The sequence below is a fragment of the Apodemus sylvaticus genome, chromosome 2 (assembly GCF_947179515.1).
Source record: "Apodemus sylvaticus chromosome 2, mApoSyl1.1, whole genome shotgun sequence".
Lineage (NCBI taxonomy): Eukaryota > Metazoa > Chordata > Mammalia > Rodentia > Muridae > Apodemus > Apodemus sylvaticus.
The window spans coordinates 177,234,885-177,254,707 of record NC_067473.1 but is presented as its reverse complement, the minus strand read 5'-3'; positions in this window follow the sequence as shown (position 1 = coordinate 177,254,707).

The following is a 19,823-nucleotide window of genomic DNA, read 5'->3' as shown; positions in this document are numbered from 1 at the left end:
CTATCTTTTTCCATCTGAAGCAATTTGCCTAACATCTGACAAAATGTTGATAATTACAATTGGATCTCAGAAAAGCCTGGATTATAGAAATGACACACTCGCCGGGTGGTGGTGGTGCACGCCTTTAATCCCAGCACTCTGGGAGGCAGAGGCAGGCGGATTTCTGAATTTGAGTCCAGCCTGGTCTACAGAGTGAGTTCCAGGACAGTCAGGGCTATACAGAGAAACCCTGTCTCAAAAGAAAATCAAAGAAGAAATGCCATACTCACACTTGGTTACTATATGGAAATAAGCTTATTAAGCATGATAGAAGAGGGTTTTGAGTAGAGGATGATAAACTTGAGTGGAACAAAGGTAGCCCAGAATGTTAGGTTAAAGAGAAAATAATCCATAGATATGAGCTAATAAGCCACAATTTAAGATATTAGGAAGATACCTTGAGATCTTCTACATTACTGTTTCTAAAAGTCTAAACATATTTACATCATCCACTCTATCTTCTAGTTCAGTCTATTTGCCTGTAAACGTCAAGTCTCACTTTTCCTTACAGTTGCAGACTATTCCACCAAGTATATGTAACACATTTTCATGATGCATTCACCAGTTGAAGGACATTTAGTTTGTTTCAATTTATTATTATGATAGGGAAATATACAATGAATGTTTGTGCAAGTGTCTCTTGAGTCAAATTCCTTAGGCCACATGCCAAGAAGTTGTACAGTTGGGGTATGTGATAGATTTAATTTTAGCTCTTGGAGAGTTCTCCACCCTGACTTCCAGGCTGGCTACACCAGTTGTAATTCTGCTAACAGAGGATGAGAGTTCCTTTTTCTGCATATTCTCTCCAATGTGTGTTGTCAGTTGTAGGTTTCCTTGCCATTGTGACTGGGGGGGAGATTAAATTTCAGAGTTGTTTTAATTTTCATTTCTATAATTGCTAACAATGATAATTATGAGATATTCCCTAGATATTTTTATTTCTTTTGCTATTTCTCTATTTAGAGCAACAGCCTGTTTTCTAACTGAGTCTGTTATTTGCTTGATCTTTTTTTTTAATATTCTGTATACTAATCCCTATCAGATGTATAGCTGGAAAAGACTCTGTCCTACTCATTGAATCTCTTCTTTGCTTGATTATTTCTTTAGCTGTGCAGCTATTTAGTTTCATTAAGTCCCACTTGCCAATTGATAGCCTTAATTTCTGGGCAAGTAGATTTCTGTTCAGAAAGTCCTATCCTCCACATCCTCGCCAACACCTGCTGTCTCCTGAGTTTTTAATCTTAGCCATTCTGACTGGTGTGAGGTGAAATCTCAGAGTTGCTTTGATTTCCATTTCCCTAATGATTAATGATGTTGAACATTTCTTAAGGTGCTTTCAGCCATTTGAAATTATTCAGGTGAAAATTCTTTGTTTACCTCTGTATCCCATTTTTAATAGGGTTATTTGGCTCTCTTGAGTCTACCTTCCTGAGTTCTTTGTATATGTTGAATATTAGCCCTCTGTTGGATATAGGGTTGGTGAAGATCTTTTCCCAATTTGTTGGTTGCCATTTTGTCCAAATGACAGTGTCCGTTGCCTTACAGAAACTTTGTAATTTTATGAGGTCCCATTTGTCAATTCTTGATCTTAGAGCATAAGCTATTGGTGTTCTGTTCATGAACTTTTCCCCTGTGCCCAACTCCTCCACTGCTAGTGGGATTGTAAGCTGGTACAACCACTCTGGAAATTAGTCTGGTGATTTTTCAGAAAACTGGGCATGACACTTCCAGAGGTCCCCACTATACCACTCCTGGTCATATACCTAGAGGATTCTCCAGCATGCAATAGGGACACATGCTCCACTATGTTCATAGCAGCCTTATTTATAATAGGCAGTAGCTGGAAAGAATCCAGATATCCCTCAGTGGAGGAATGGATAAAGAAAATGTGGTATATTTACACAATAAAATACTACTCAGCAATAAAAACAATGAAGTCATGAAATTTTTAGGCAAATGGTTGGAACTGGAAAATATCATCCTAAGTGAGGTAACCCAATCACAAAAGAATACACATAGAATGCAGTCACTGATAAGTGGATATTAGCTCAGAAGCTCTGAATACTCAAGGCACAATTAACATATCAAATGATTCCCAAGAAAAAGGAAGGAGAGGGCTCTGGTCCTGGAAAGGCTTGATGCAGCATTACAGGGAAGTACCAGGACAGAGAAATGGGAGGGGGTGATTGGGGAATAGGTGGAGAGAAGAGGGCTTATAGGACATATGGGGAGGAGGAACCGGGAAAGGGGAAATCATTTGGACTGTAAATAAAGAATATAGAAAAAAAGAAAAAAAACAAGTCCTATCCTGTGCCCCGTCAGGTGGGTAGCGCCTCAGTTTGCTCCCAGCTGCTCATTGTTTCAGGTTCCATTTAAGTTCTTTGAGGTGTTTGGCCTTAGTCTTTGTGCAAAGTGATAGACATGGGTCTAATTTCATTCTTTTGCATGGATCATCTTATTGTACCATGACCTATCTTTGGTGGTTGCACTCGGGTAGATATGACCACGAGAAGCAAAGATCTCCAAGAGATCTAGCCACATCCCCTTTCCTTAGACATCCCCAGCAGGTCTTTGATCTTTCAGTCTTAGCCCCTTTCCCATCTCTGATCAGCTGGTCAAACAATTACTGCCCAGAAGTCAGTGTGAGTCATGCTACCCTTCTACCCGGCAGGCAGACAGTGATGTGTGCTATATGAAATTCTTGCCAATTGCATAACTTTTGTCTGCAAGTAAATGCCATGCTCTCTCCACACTGTAGGAAAGGACACAAATGTCCTATGGTTGGTGCATTTGCTAACTCAGTAAAAGCTTCCTATTGCCTAGAGACAGCCACTGCTACATGAATGGAAAATGTATTTTCTTTGTGTGATGTTCCTAGAAAATAGCTGATAGACTTTGCCCTTATTTTTTTAATTTTATTGATCTCTCTATTGACTTCAAATATTTGATATTAGCTGTGTATCCATACATGAGCAGCATGTTGACACCATACAGTTGTGTATGCAATTCTATGCCTTTGAGGATATGTATGCAGGTACTGATGGAGGCCAGAATGGAGAGTAGCCTCCCTGGAGGTGGAGCTGTGGTGGTTCTGCATTAATGAACGTGATTATATGGAATTGAAGTCTGTTCCTCTGCAATAGCAGGAACCATTCTTTAATGCTGATCCATCTCTTCAGCCTCAAGTGTTTCATTTTTAGAGATATTTTTCCATCCCATTCTGTTTTTATAGATGAAGGAATTTATTTGGGAGGTAATTTTGCCTTAAAGTAATATTTTCAAAATTGTGAAAATGTTTGCTTGAAGAGTTTTCAAATTATTTTATTTTTTATCAATGTACTTTATATTTATGATCAATTAGAATAAAGTTAATTAAAGGTATCACTTCTAGATCAGGAGAGATGACTTGGGAGTAAAGAGCACTGGTTTGCAGAGGAGTTAGGTTCAATTTTTAGTACATACTTTTGCAGCCACAATGGTATCTGACTGTATTGCTAGGGGCTTTTACATCCTTCTGTGGCCTCTGTGGACACTGCACAAACCTCTTCAGGCAAATACTCATCTATACATAAAATAAGAGTAAGTAAATCTCAAATAGTATATAAATTATATTTGTAATGTATTTTTAAAAATCAAAACAGGAGATATGACTTATTTCAATTAAATATATATGAAATATTTAAATTTTGCTGGTTAGCATCTGATATTTTCATAAAATAATTTCAGAGATACATCTTATTATAGAGCCTCTGCAATGTTATGATATAAAAGTCTTGTATTTTCAAAGTGTTTCTTATGATATTCCTTTAGAGATAGTGGTTGATTCTTTCATAGAGTGATATTTAAAGTGTGATGCTGATTTGCCTTTGGAAAATGAGTCAGCTGTAAAACATTGGCACCTACCTATTTTACTTTCCCTGATTATCAAATTAAAATGTTTCAGTTTGCTCCTACCTATGGACTTTTTTTGAGTCTGGGTTGTTGACTTTCAGTCAATGGGATCAAGTGAAGACACGGCAGGTAAAGGCATGCTAGCTAAGACAGACCGTTACAGTCTATGTTGTTGGGATTCTGACTTTGAGACATCTTGACAGCCCACATCGGGCTGCCCAGTGTCACCAGCCTGAGATGTCCCATAGAATCTGAGAACATATACCCAAGAGGTCTATGAGTAAACTGGGTTTTCATAGTGATTGAAAGTGACAACCTTTGGGCCCTTAGCAGATTCCAGGTGGGGTAGGGATGAGCTGCTGCGACTGGCTCTGCTTTATGATCTAAGTTGACATTATATAGAATTTAGTCCCTGGCAGTAGCCTAACAAGAAGAGGTAATTCATTAACATCTCCAGCATCCTAGTCAATATGAAACGAGTGGTTTTCTTACTAGAGAAATAATAGGGTATAAATAAGAGAGCCTCCAAGGAGAGTCAATCCTCTCTACAAGTTGAAGATGTTCCAGTATCATTTCCTTGGCACCGTAGTTCACCAGTAGAGCAACTCTAAAAACTTCAAAAATAACAAGCTGCAAATTTTCAAAGTGAGGGGAAAAAAGACACCTCCATCCACAGAAAAACAAATACATCAACATTAGCTCGTGAAGTGTTATAAGTTGTGGGTAGAAAATATATCTATAAATCTGAAAGGATGTTAAGCTCTGTCACTGGCCTGGAATAGCCTGTGCTGCTTCTAGTGACAAGAGAGATGCTGTCATTCATCCATTGAGGATGGGCTTCAGAGTCATAACCCATAATGAGGGCCAACAGCCGAGGAAGGCATCACCAAAGGGGAGGGGTCCTTAAAATGGTTTTGATTTAATACAAGGCATGCGCTATTAATAAAGAGGTTGAATGATACCTGTATGTTTTATAGGTTTATAAATTGGCTGTAGTAAAATATTTTACATCTTAGATCACTAGGTTTTGTTTCAGCTGATTATGGGAGATATCTATCTAGAGTTGACTGAATTGTATTAATCTGAACCTAGTTTAATGATGCCTTAACATTTTTATGGGAGAATTTAATGTTTGCAATATCCTTGTTCCTTATTTGAAAGCGTGACTTATAGGTTTCTCATCTTCCTTAAATTATAAAATCCTTCAGCTAATAAAGGAAAATGATTATAGTTTGCAAAAAAGGCAAAGTCATTTAACAATCCATATAACTGTCTATTGTAGGACTTTGCATAATAATTGTAATTTAGCTATTAGGAATTCTAAAGGCAGTTATCAGTCATACTCTACAGTTCTGGGGGAATCAGGCAAAGCCCAAATTATTTGAAGTATTTTAAATTCTGAAAGAAAAAGGCACACCATAAATTTGAAATATACTGTATCATAACAAGATATTATTTCATAAGAAAAGAAAAAGTCCCTCATCATTTTCAAATATATAAGCCACCAAAAAGATTTGTTTTCATCACTTTGTGTAGGAATATAACACAAATTTATTTTACTAATAAACACACATTTTATATTAAGCATATGTTCATTCATGGCGGAATCCATGAACTAGATGTCACCATGGTGATGTGGAATTGTCAGTGATCTTCCGACCTGGATGCACAAAGCCAAAGCTATCAAGACTGAAGACATGGAGATGAAACTAATTACTGTAACCTGTCAGTGCAATTCTGACCATTTTTTGGATAGTTTTCAGCACACGATAAGTATTTCACAACTCAATCAATAAAATATTTAAAACATAAAATCATCTTTAAGTCTCTTTGGGTATGGGTTTATGTTCAAGGTCATAAATCATTTACGTTTGAAAATATGGGGCATCTGCACATTTGAAAAAATGCTAATTAGTCCAGAGATTCAAAAATTATTATGGGATGCTTACTAACCAAACCATCACAGTATGAACCAGGGATCCCGTGTTACATTAAACTAGATGAGTATGGGTATAGATGGGTAGGGAAATAAATCAGTGATCTGAAGTGACATCTGCTCTTCCGTTTTCATTGTAGCATTTTTTCCATAATGACCAAAATATGGAATCATCAGCACACGTAATTATTGTTATATTCAATGAACCTATTCTATCAAGCTGTGTAATTGATAATGACACTGGCTTCTGTTGGAAATGCTGTTCTTTTCTATTTTATTTCTGTAACTGAAAAATTTAAAATAAGTGAAAATAATATACTCAAAACAATATATCAGTTTTATACATACTTCTTAGTTATTGATATGGTGAAACATAGATCGGAATCTTAGGCATAACAGGCCTGGGCAGATGGCTCTGTGGGAAAGGTGCCAGCCACCAAGCGTCGTGACAGGAGTTGTAATCCAGAGCCCACAGGACGGAAGGGAGAAACACCTCACACAAGGTGTCCTCTGACCTCTACACACATGCCATGGCTTACAAGTATACAAGTAAACCAAGAGAGAAGCAAATAAATAAATGTTCAAAAGTTAAAATCCAAGACAGAAAAGAGAGAGAAAAGTATAGAGGATATTTCATCACTCACATGCATTTGAAAGCTAAAATTATTGGTCTGTGTTGGTGTCAGAAATCCTAGTTCAGGTAAACAGAAATTCTAGACAGTGAAAAAGTTGTCCAACCCCAATCTAGAGATTCATGCTAACATTTCCAAAAAAGATAAACCATAAATCTGCATAAAACAATCATTATGGCATTAAATAATCTTTATGACCACACAGTTTTGTTAAAAATTACTTCTTAAAATTTAAAAAAAAAGTATGTTTGTATAATAAAACTAGAATTAAATTAGAAGTATATGCATAAGGTATGTTCATATAAACATATGATTCCATATATCTAAAAATTAAATAACTGTCTATGCATCAAATCTCTCATAAAAGTTAAAAAGTCTCTGAGCAGATGAATAATGGGGGTAAGAAAGAATGGGATGAGCAGATTTGAAAAAGATCTCATTAAAGGGACAAACCTGGAAAAGATTAATTCTCGGCTTTATACATTTAAGAAGACACAAAAAGAGACAGTTATAAAATTATGAAAGCAAATACAAGTGCTGTGTCCTTCACTTGTGTTCTGATGGATGAATGATGTGCATTAACAGAGACATGGGTAGACATGACAGAAAACAAGAATGGTTGAATCGAAGACGCTGTACTCAACAAGACCTCCATTTTCAACACATATCAGATACTGAAGAATTAGTTAAATACCTAGAAATTATAAAACATTATGCCAAAAGCATTGGAAATGGGAAATTTTAATCTCAAGAAAAGATGATATGTAACTGTCTTTAAGTTAGAAGTTACACCCACCACAGGGAGATTCTTTAGTATGTCTGTTTCCTTGCTGCACAGCGGTTTGAAAATTGTATACAGAGTGGGCTAATCGTGGCTCTTGAGCTTTATTTGTTTCTTCAAAGATCATCCTTTACCATTATCTGCTATGTAATAAACTAGTTATCACTACCTGACCTAATTTAACTTTCTGTTTATCATTTGTCTGTTTCTTCCCAATAATTCATAAAGCAAATGATGAAAGAAATGTTGTGACATATTTAATCTGCTTTTATTATTTTTAATTATGAACTTTTGTGTTTGGGCATGTGCACATGAGCACAGGTGGTCAAAGAGGCCAGAAGAGAGCATCAGAAGGGAGTTACGGGTGGCCATGTGATTCCCCCAACAATGCTCGAAACCAAAATTTCAAGCTCTCAAAGAACATTACATACTCATACGCTATGAGTCAGCTCTGCAGCCCTTAAACAGTTAATTCTAAATGAGCTTTATATTATTTTCCCTAGGATAGGAACACAAAGCCACTAAAGCAACGTTTACAAGAAGTGAATAAGCACAAATTTATTTCACTATATCGTCTATTTTTTTCAGTGTAGAATAATTGAGAGAACTGAAGGTGAATCATGCTTTATCTCCGATAGTTGTGCTGAAATTACATTTAATATTAACTAATTTGTACATAGTTGTAGCATTGCTGCACACACTGTGTGATATAATGATATCTAATGATGGGTTCTAAAGGTGGAACAAAAAGAAAGAAAGAAAAGTAAATGTTTTTCTGTGGTGACCCAAAGTTTATAAAATAAAACTTTGGAGGAAAATAGATTCAAATCCAGTGGGGAATACTGATACTGACTTGGCAAGGAGGTGTCAAGACTGTCTCTCAGTTGATGATTGGTTCATGCAATACAAGCTTGCTTGAAGTTGAAAGGTCAGCTAATTTGAAATATTTAAGAAACAAGTAACCAACCAAACAAAAACACTTGCAAAACCCTAGTAAGACAAGACAAATGTGGGGCAAAAAATTTAGGATTCATGCTGAGGGCCACGAGGGAGAAACAGCAAACAGCATTAGAACTCATGGAATGTGGCCCGCCTGTTAGCACAGCCATGATGGGTGTGTCTCCGACAGGCATGGCCCCGTGGATTATGTGTCCTGAGGACATCGCACTGTTGTGGAGTTCTGCCCTGCTTGCTGCTTTTACAACTCTCTTAATCTAAGAACTCCATGACAACTCTAAGAGAACTCCCAGTCCCTCGGTGGGCATTGTCACTGGCTCTTACAATAAGACTGATTGATCTCTTCAGTCTTTACTGGAGCAGATTAATGATTCAATCACCACCGCAGGAAAGAACTTAGAGATGTAGACTGTCAGTAACAACTATCACCCTTAGTAAGTATTTGAAAAAATGAAATTATTAGCGAAGCTGGGTTGAAATATTTTTTGATGGTGGCTCTGATGTAGAAAATCTTAGGGAGCTTTCTGAAGTTCAGAGAGGCACACTCTTAATAGTTAAGCCAGGGACTTTTTAGGCCAGGGAACCAGAACAGTGCCATCACTGGCTGATATGACTCTCACTGAGGCTGGACTGGGTGGTGGTTGGTGGACCCATATGCAATCTGATGATTTAAAGTTGATATCATGTGTTGCTTTTAATATAAAAGTTTAGATTTGTGATTCTTTGAAGATCCTTATAAGGTCACATTTTAAGATAAGTAATAAAATAACTGATCCCTTCTCTGCAACCACAGATCGCTGTCTGACAGTAAGAGAGCCTGACTGAAGAATCTACCTTGCTTCCTCAGACTTTGTTAACCGTAACACATTGCTTAGTTTCGAAGGTACCTTGATTGTTGGGAATAGTTTATTTTCTTTACCTGCATTATGTAATGTTTTCTCATGTAAAGATATCAGGGAAAATGCTGTTTTTTACTAGTCATTCACTAGAAGAAAATTAGGATATAATTACATTGTAATTTTATAGTGCTTGAAAGGTTTTATTGGGGTATATAAGCTATAGAAGATAAAATAGAGTTTTTGGAACTTTGTGTCATCCATCTAACAGGTATGTGTGTATAAGGGTATACATGTATATATGTACATACGTGCATATGTGTACATGTGAATATGTGTATATGTGTAAAATGCTTGGAGCCTGCTAACAAACAGCTCCAACTATTCAGTGTGTGAATGTGTATATGTCTGTTGGTATGCATGTATGTATGTATGTATTTGTATGAGTAAAGTTGTTGGAGCCTGCTTTAACTTCATCCACTCTGTGTGTGTGTGTGTGTGTGTGTGTGACTTGCTATCAGCACAACCCATCTAGTGCTGACCCCTGTTAGTTGATCTCAGCACTGACCCTGATCACCGACGGTCCACCTTGATGCTTACCTTGGTTTCCTCTGTGGTGTCAAAGCTGGTCTTTGACATCTTTGACAGAATCGTTTATCATATATTACTGGCATCTTTCATTAATGGAGAAACTCTCCGATTCCTTATTTATATGGCCCAGTGCAGGCAGGATTCTCTCTTTTATAAACCTGGCCACTTTCCATTCACAATAAACACAATCACATAGCATTTGTCCTAAATGTTTGGTTCATTTCACCTGTATAATGTCTTCTAAATCATTCATAGTGAAAAAATAGCAGAATGTGATTCGTTGCTAGACTTGAGTACCATTTCCTTGTTTGCACGTGGCGTGTCTTTCTTACTCACTGCTCAGATGACGGACACATGTCCTGTCTTGTCTGCTAACTTGAAGAGTATTGCAAGGAGAAAGGAGTGTATACATCTCCCAGAGTTGGAGTTTTTCTGGAAGTTCACATAGCCATCTGAGCAGACATGAGGTGGCACCTTTGCTTCACATCTTGAGAACTTGTGTTGGTCTACACCTCTCTATGTAGCTGCCAGTCATTTAGTTAACTTCCTTAGATACTTTCTATTGCTTTTTTTTTCCTAGTTTTTATGAAGTGGGTTGTTCTGTTGTTTTGTTACTTAGTTGCCAACATTTCTTATATATTTTGTGACTTACTCTCTTCTCATACAATGATGAATATGCACTTCTCTCTAATTCTGTAGATTATTCTCTGTTTTGTTGTGTCTTGTGCCCTGTAGAAACTTGCAGAATGATATAACTACTTATCTCCTTTTCTGTGGCCATGGTTCTGCAGTAGTGACTGTGTAAGTTCTGCTGAGGCCAAAAGCATTCAGCTTGCTCCTGAGCCTCTTCTGTTGATTCTGACAATGCCAAGTCTACACAGGCCTTTAATTTGCTCTGAGTTAGATTTATATATAGCACATATTTGGAATTGAGTTTTTCCTATTTCACGTTGGCCATCCAGATTCTCTGTCACCATTATGAATGAAGCTCCTTTACCAACTGACTACTTTCCCCCTTTAATGTTCTTTCTGAACTGGATCATCTTTAAAAGTAGAAATCCTTCATTAGACCTTGGGCAGTAAACCGTACTTAGCAGGGTACCTTCATGGCTATGACGGAGGACTTTCTAACCTTGCTATTTGTCTTCATTTTAGTTTTGTTCCAAGTATCTTAAATTGGCCCACATTCTTATTTTTGAACAGCTGAAACTTTATTCCATATTCTCCACTTAAAACACAATTATAAATGTATCCCTTGTATTATTGTTCAATTTGTTACATTTCAGTGGCAATAGCTTTTTATGCTATAGGTAGTTAATGGGTCTCTTGATCTGTGTCTAGAATACACGATATATTGGTAGCACATTCCAACCTCTAAATGCCTTTCATGTCAGTACTGGAGATAGCATCAGGCATTTGAAAGCTGGGGCCTATTTATAAAGATATCATCAAAACCTGCCTGATGTAGCAGACTTATGAATCAATTATCTGAACTACACTGGGTGATGTATCTATTTTAGATTTTAGACTCATATATTTGAAGCCAAGCTACAAACAGATAACCATTCAACAGCCTATCATGATTTTATCTTCATCCTTATATCTATCAAATGTAGAAGCAACAACAAATCTTACTGATTTTTACTTATAAACGTTAAAAAAATCACATACATACAAATTCTCTCTGATCTTTCTCCTCCTTCTGTACAAGCATGCATATGTGTGCACAGATAAACAAACACAAATACCATACACACACACACATACATACACACACACCGCAGGCAAACACCATAAACACACAAATACCGCAAACACACACAAACACCACACACACACATACATGCACACATGCATGCACTCGTTCACAGAGGGTTATTAACTTAATCACTAGTTAACAAAATCTACATGGTAAGATAAAACAAATGAAAATAAAATCCACAACACAACGGATCTTTTCTGTGTATAAAAGAGGTAGTGGTTAGATTAGGAAAAGTGACATGTGATCATGGCAAAAACTTGGGAAGGGTTCAAATAAAATTTGCCTGAAACATAAATGAGTCTTTCCACCATCAAAAAATGAATACAGTAGTAAACATGTGTTAGGGGGAAAGTACAGGCTCACTATCAGTTATTGTATGCAAGTAGGTCTTTGGGAACATAAATACAGGTCGATATACAAGATAACATAGATATACAAGATAACATTGCAGCACCCAAGTCACAAATCTGAAGATTATAGTTGAGAGAGACTGGTTACAAAGAAAAAGATTCAGGAATGGGTTAACTAGAGCACATTCCCAGAACAGGAAGTGTTACCTACGCTTCTTCCTTCAAGCACTCTGTTGAACTACTCAACCACAGAAGAGTTGATATAAAATGTGAGAAGGAGCCTGCACCCATCCTCCTGGATGCACCATCCTCGTGGATTTTATAATCAAGTGAACACTTGATACAGATGAAGGTGGTATTGCCTGCTGAGGTCCCCTACTTAGGCCAGAACCTCACAGAGAGTGTCTCTGAGTCTATGGCTTCTGGAGTAGAAAGGAAGAAATGCAGACTATTTTGTAAGGTCATTGAAACTTTAAAACACAGGACCTAGATGTCAAATATGGGCCAGTAGGGCAGACCACAGTTACAGTCTAGACCTGCTCCTGCTCACTTTCTGCATCCTGTCTGCTGCTTGATGATCACAGACATCTCAAGCGCCAATCAGACTGGATGATGCACATCTCCTCTCCATTTCTTATATGCCACGATGGTCACTGAATCTATAATCCTAGGCCAAGTTGGATTCTACCCCTAACATTTGTCTCTCAAGCATTTTGTCATAGAAAATGTTCACATGAATGTGGAAGAAAGTTCAGTGTCATGTGATTCTGAACTGGCCAGTTTTTTGACCGAGCTTCAGAGCACACTCCAAAGCCAAGTGTCCTTGGAGAGAGGATCCTCACATGGGATTCTGCACAGATGATCATAATGTGCTTGCATGGGCACTATGACAATCACGGCTGTCAAACTGCTTGGACTGGAAATCAACAGAGATATGCCTCTGGATTTTGAGGGTACTTCTAGAAAAGATTAATGGAAGCAAAGTCCTTTGGCTAGAGTGAGTGACATCTTCTGGTGGTGACTCAGATAGAAGGATTTCAAGAAATTAAATACATAAAGCAATCCCTGCTTTTCTGTTTTCATTCTGGTGAGTGCATGGTTCTGCTTCTGCCTCTGCCATTGTTTTACAAGGTCAAGAGTGGCCACTTTGAATTTAGACAAGTAGCTCCCCAGGAATACTCTGGGCCTTTAGCTCTTCGGTGATCTGAACAGCTATGAGGTTCTGCCTCTCTGCTGTGCCGCAGAGAGATTGCTGAACTACCCAGACCCTGTTATGGAAGCCCAGTTAATAAAACCTCTGTTGTGATGTTTATCCTGTCTGTCAAAGCTCTGTTCTTCTGGAGAACCCTGATTACTAGTTATTTTTGCTCCTGTTGTTGTTGCTGTTACAATGACCAAACCAAAATCAGATGATATGACAGGGGTTTATTTTGAGTCACAGTTTATGACTCAGCCCATCAAAACAGGAAAGCCACAGCGGCAGAAACAGCCTATTGCAAGAAAGCAGATGGGAGCTTCTTTGCTGAAGTCTTGGTGAGTCTGGAAATCAATAGTTAAGAATGCTGTGACTCAGCTGGCCTTTCTCTTCTTTCTTCTGTTATTCAGTCTGGATCTCTAGCCAAAGAAATGCTGCCACCCATATTCAGGCTGGGTCTGTTTTTTTTCCCAGCCAAACTTACCTAAAAGCATACTCAAATGACCACAAGTATGTTACCTGAGAGGTTTCTACTAAAGAAGGCAATGGAATTAATGCCAGCTGACCCTGAACTATTTCTAAGACTGTATGTATTGTTCAAGGGACTCAAAAGAAATCCTGTTCACTGGGCTGGAGAGATGACAGCACACTTGAAGAGCGGACTGTAACCCCAGCGCGGGGTTTCTGGCGCCCTCTTCTGGCCTCCCCATGCATTTTCACTCATGCATACACTCATGTTAAAAAAAAAGTCTCCATAAACAAATTCTGTTCAAGAATTGGAGAGTACTAACATTTCTATATTTGTTTTATGAATTAAACAAAATTAGTGAACCTTTAAGTAGTTTCTTTTAGTATCATATCACAATGCGTGATGTTCTCAATATTTAATATTGCCAAATGAATGAACTGAAAAATAATGACAGTGTCAAATTAATTCAAAATGCATGGAGGGGGATACCAAGAAAGGGATGGGTCAAAATGACTCTTTTCCATGGGGCAAATGAGGAATGCCACTTTGGGCACACCGCTGGCTTTGTCACATTGGTGACTCTATGCTCCCTTCCTAGGAGTCTTGCAAGTATAATTTTTAGGAGTTCTTATTGAAAGGTCCGACATTTATATACAAAAATTAAAGCTATTAGACTCTAAGGTCAAGTGCTTTTCTAGAACTATTCATAGGATAAAAAAAAAACATAAAAGCAATGGAATAAGTGGTATTGTTGTCAAAGAAGACAGTCGGGATGGATCAGCCAAGCACTCAGCTGCTGCCTTGCAATGACAGTAGTTCCATTAGGACTACACATTTCTTTAACAACTAAGGACTTGAAATTGAAGAGTAGAATGGATACCCCACCAACCCACTTAGTGTATAGATCCACTGAGGTTTGATTACAATCTTATACACTACGTTATAATGCAAAAGCATTTCTGTGTTGGTTTTTGCGTGCACGTGTTTTAGTTTATGGTTTCAGACATACCAAGATATAGCAGTTTTACTAAACCCTGAGAATAGTGCATCTGCAGATAGGCCACCAGCTGTACAAAGAAGAATATGCAATGAGTAGGAGAAGCAACTGAACATCTTAGGTACATAAGACTCCTGGGGGGAAGAGCTTGAACTGCTCATTTAATTTCTCTGAGATGAGGTCATAGTGGGTATTGTGGGTGTGTTGGGAACTGTGGGTGTGTTGGGAAATGTGTTGGGAACAGCATTGGGAACTGTGCTCTCTACACTACTTGAAAATTATTATCACAGGTCTCAAGAAATTCCCTATTGGTGAAAACACATACAACTTACTATGGATTGCCTTTTAAGCTGTTGCTGTGGTAGGTGGGGTTCTTGAGGTCCACTGCTCTATCAAATTATTGTATGGTAACATTTCTGGGGAGACAAGAGCAAATATCTACTACTCTAGGTAGGGAACCAATGCTAAACCAACGGACTGACCCACCAGAGCCTATCTCCGTGAACCAGTGAGTTTATTGGGGTTACTTACAGGAGTGTAGGTAAGCAGTCACCAAAGGATGCACAACTCAAATACAGCTGTATCACTCAATGCCCACCTGAGCACAGCTTTGGGAGGGAGATGGCTTACACACACACAGAGAAAGTTTCAGAGACTTCCTGGGCCTTTTGAACAAGTTTCCCTCCAGAATATTGCAACACTGCTCACAAAACGTTACTTTCCAAACAGTTGTCAGTTTGAAGACTGCAGTTGCTGAAAATCAAGTTGTGGTTTAAATGATAGTTGTCAACCAATCAGCAAAGGAAATTATATCACATGTCCCAGACACAGATAGCTTGAAATCCACCTTCTTTGCTGGACTTTCAAAGTAGCAAATATCACAGAATTCCTTTTTATTCCCTTTTATTTATAGAAGTCTGCAAACTTCTATAAATCTGATCTAAACATTTTCATCTCAGAAGATATTAATTTGAGTCTGTTTCTATCATCCTCTCCTTAGTGTAACTTTTAGGTCCACTTATTTTCTTTCTGATTAGGTAGTTTCTCTCTCCGTTATCATTAGGGAGTCACTGTCCTGAGCAAACTCCCTAGGCAGAGTGTGGGGACACATTAGCAATGTTCTTCACAGCCTAGCATGATAAAAGTGGCAGAATTTGGGAATATAAAGAAATCCTATCATTTTGTTTGGTTTCCCTTTTTCATATTTTTTTCTCTATTTTTGTTTCCTTTTTGGGAAAAATAAAAAAATCTTGTTTTTTTCCTCTATTTTCTGCACTCGTAACATTTTCAAAAAGTTTAACCTTACCATCAATCTTCCTAGTATATCTTTCCTTATTCTTACATGGCTCTAAATGCATTCTTTATTATCTGGTGTGTGTGTGTGTGTGTGTGTGTGTGTGTGTGTGGTGTGTGTGTGAAGCAATAGGACTTCACCTCTTCACAAAATTCCACTAGCAGAGGCCAACGCACAGTCCACAGACAGAGATACAGTTCACATACACACACAGAATCCACACAAATACAAACATACACACACAGTTCACACACAGAGATACAGTTCACATACACACACAGTTCACACACACAGTTCATACCCGCATAGTTCACTAACACACACAGTTCATACCCGCATAGTTCACTAACACACACAATTCACACACACACAGGGCACACACACAGTGCACACACAGAGTTCACACACATCACATACAATTCACACACACACACACACATACACACACACACACACAGACACTCACACTACTCTTTCTCTTCTGTTTCTTTTCTCCTGGTCCTTTTTTTCTTCCTCCAGCCCAAGCGATGGGAGAATTGGCTCAATGATTAGAAGCATTGGTTGATTTTCTAGAGGACCCAGGTCCAAATCCCAGCACCTGTATAATAGCTCACATTCGTGAATACTATTACAGGAACCAGTCGTACACATGCTACACATACATACATACATTCACAACATTCAAACATTTAAAATAAATCTAAATGGAAAAATGAAAACTTTAAACGGCCCAAGGTATGAAACAGGAGAAAAAGCCTGACATGAATTTCTAGTATCTATAAAACTGTCCTCCAGGACGTTGTGACGATAATGAGACCTCTTTAGAAACCCAGCATCTTCGTGCTTCCAAACATCTACTGCCATGGTGACATTCATTTTGGATGCCTATTTAGTAGAATAATTGGGACATATCTGCTTCTCGGTAAAGTTCTGCAAACACCGGTGCCAACATGAAAACATATTTCCCCATGTAGGAAATAATAAATATGATAGAAAATACAAAGCAGGAGGGTTCTCTCCAGCAAACAAAAACTAGTCAGGAAACACTTCTTGTTCCTCAAAGAACTGCTTTTTTTTAATGGTGTCTTTTTGAAGGTGCTATTAAAACCTTCCACTAGGGGGAGATGTTTTGTCAGTAACTTTTTGTAAGGTGATTCAGAAGGAAGGAATCCAGGAACAACAAATTGTACCATTTATTCCACACCAAAGGAGAACAAAGACATCTGAGCTAGTAGAAGAAAGCTCTCGATTATTAATTAATCTTGTCTGTGTACGTGAAGATAGTTCATATGGTTCTATTACTCAAGAAGCTGTTTTCACCATATTCAAAATAGTTTTAAAATCCTTAATATTCATAATATACGGAGGAAAAATAAGCTGGAACGGTAGCTCTCAGCTTTCCTGGCTGTAAGTTCTGCAGGTGGATCAAATTCCTCCATGGCCACAACGATGCTTACATCTTGCTTTAGGTACCATGGGGAGCACTCAACTCTCCCTTTTTAATATAACTCCATAATGGCCAAAATTCAGTTGTTAAATAATTTCTTTTTTATGGAAAAGCTTTACAATTAACAAGCCGGGTACTGATTCAAATCAGTATCAATTTCTTGCGGTTATTACAGCTTCCATAAAAATCCGCACTCTATTAACGCAGATTAGGCTGCACTTTAAGGTACAGCATCATTAAGTCTGGTTTCACAGACACAAGAAGCTGGGCTGTGATGCTGTGCGATCTCCGCGCTGCTAATGAATAGCATAGCCCTCAGATAGAGAGCAGAGGCGCAGGGTGCTGTGCGCGTGTCTGAGCTTGAGGTCTTCCTGGCTGGGCAGACACAGTTGGTACTGGATTCCACTCATGGATTTTAGAGTTGTTTGCTTTTCATTTAGAGGTCCACATACAAAAAGTAGCACCTCGGAGCACATACAACTTTCCAGAAGGAGACATACCTGTTTAGCTGTGCTTGTCAATGCCTTAAAGATGACCGTGTATATGTGTAGTTTCATGTGAGCGCTGTACCTTCGTGTGCACCACCATGAATATCTTCATATGTGTTCTGTATGCTTTTATGTGTGTCCTGTATATCTTCACAGGTGCTCTACATACTTTCATATTGTTTTGTTCAGATTTTCACGTTATTGTCATACATATCTTTATATACGTTTGGTACATCTTCATGTGTGGTGTATGTTTTTATATGTACATTTCATATATGTTCATGTGTGTTGTATATATTTAGATGTTTGTTACACAGTTTGGTCTGTTAATTATTTTCATATGTATCATGTGTACTTTCATTTGATTGTCCTGTATACCTTCATGTTTGCTCTGTATATTTTCACATTCATTATGTACATTTTAATAGGTGCATATTTTTATATGCACTTGTATATTTAACATGATCATCACACATCTTTATTTTACACATATCTTTTTATGTGTTTTGCATATTTTCTCATGATTGCATACATTTTAATATTGTTCTAGGCATATTTCATATGTGCCACAAGTATTTCACATGACTGTCACGCACATATTTACATGTGTTATATATTTTAACATGAATTGTGTATATTTCACATGATCATCATGTATATCTTCAAATGTGTGATATGTGTATCTTCATACTTGTTATCACATTTTCATATGTATACTGTGCATATTATTTTCACACACCACACAGTAACACACACCACATATACACACATATGTATATGAAATGAAGATAATCCCAGAAGAAAGTCCAAGATACAATTATGAAATTTCCAAAATATTGTTACTATGGTTGAATTTAGACAAATATTGTCTATATAAACTATTGTTTTAACTATGAAAAATATGTTTTTCAAGAGAAGAGATTAGGAAGTAAATTCCTTTTGTGTGGTTAATTTATCTATCTGTTTGTAGCTTTTAAGTTGTTCACTTCTAATGGGGAAACAGCAGTGAGTAGCCAGTCAGCACTCCTCTCTACTATAAAATATAAATAAAATACATAAAATATACATGAAATATAGACGAAAATCTGTTGACGGAAGTGAAGATCTGCTGTGGGAAAAACCACCAGGGAAAATTCTGGAGGGAGAAAAACTCTTAGATCAAAGATGGCTCCTGCCTCTCTTAGGAGCTGAGGGCATTCCAGAACCTTAGTATATGAAGCCAGATGGAAATCCACTGGGATGCCCAGGAGAGAGCTAATGAGAAGGATGGAGATAACTGAAGAGTTTTTGCTTTAGAGACTTACACACATAGTTGCATTCAATTTAGCATAATTTCTGTATTAAGATCATCAGCCATACTCTCTGAGAATTGAAATGAAGGCTATACTTTCCTGCGATACAGAAACACAGTGAACAGATAGCAGGGGCACCTACAGTATTTCATAGATCAGTGTCTGCAATTTAGTGTGAATTCTAAACGTAAGGCAAAGGACCCATTGTAAGGACAAAATCCAAACAGAAAATGGAAATGTTTTGCCACACCTTGGTATTGGCTTTAGGTGACAGTGTGATTTAAGTAAAAATGGAAAGGAATCATGAAAGGGAGTTTCACCAGGTAGTAATGTATTTTAAATATTCAAATGGAAATTATAGAAACTATGAAAGGGTTTAGTCTCGTGTAACAGTTGCTGAACTAGGCAACACCAAAAAAAATCTTTTAGAGAAGATATTAACCACAGGATGGAAGCCTAATGTTGTTGATCTATAAAGAGCTGGAAGACACGGCAAGTGTTGGAGAAGGATCAGTATTCGAACAAAACTGGGATGGGACACCAATGCATGAATGAGCTGGGATATGACACTGCTGCATGAGTTTGTGTTTGAATATTTGTGGCAATTTAAAAAGATCACAAGTGGAGTCGATAACTATTTAAGAGCTGAGGAAAACATCTTGTATGTTATAAGTAAATAAATAATATGTGTATATACAATAGCCTATCTTATCTTATCATAAAGCTATACTGGTGTACCTACACCATTGCATCAAGAGCAACAGAAACACGCACAAAGAGGTAGTATGAAGTCATGGCTGCCTAAAACTGTGCTAGTGTGATAAGTCTGTATCCATGCTCCATTACTGTCTCAAAACACTGTGTTA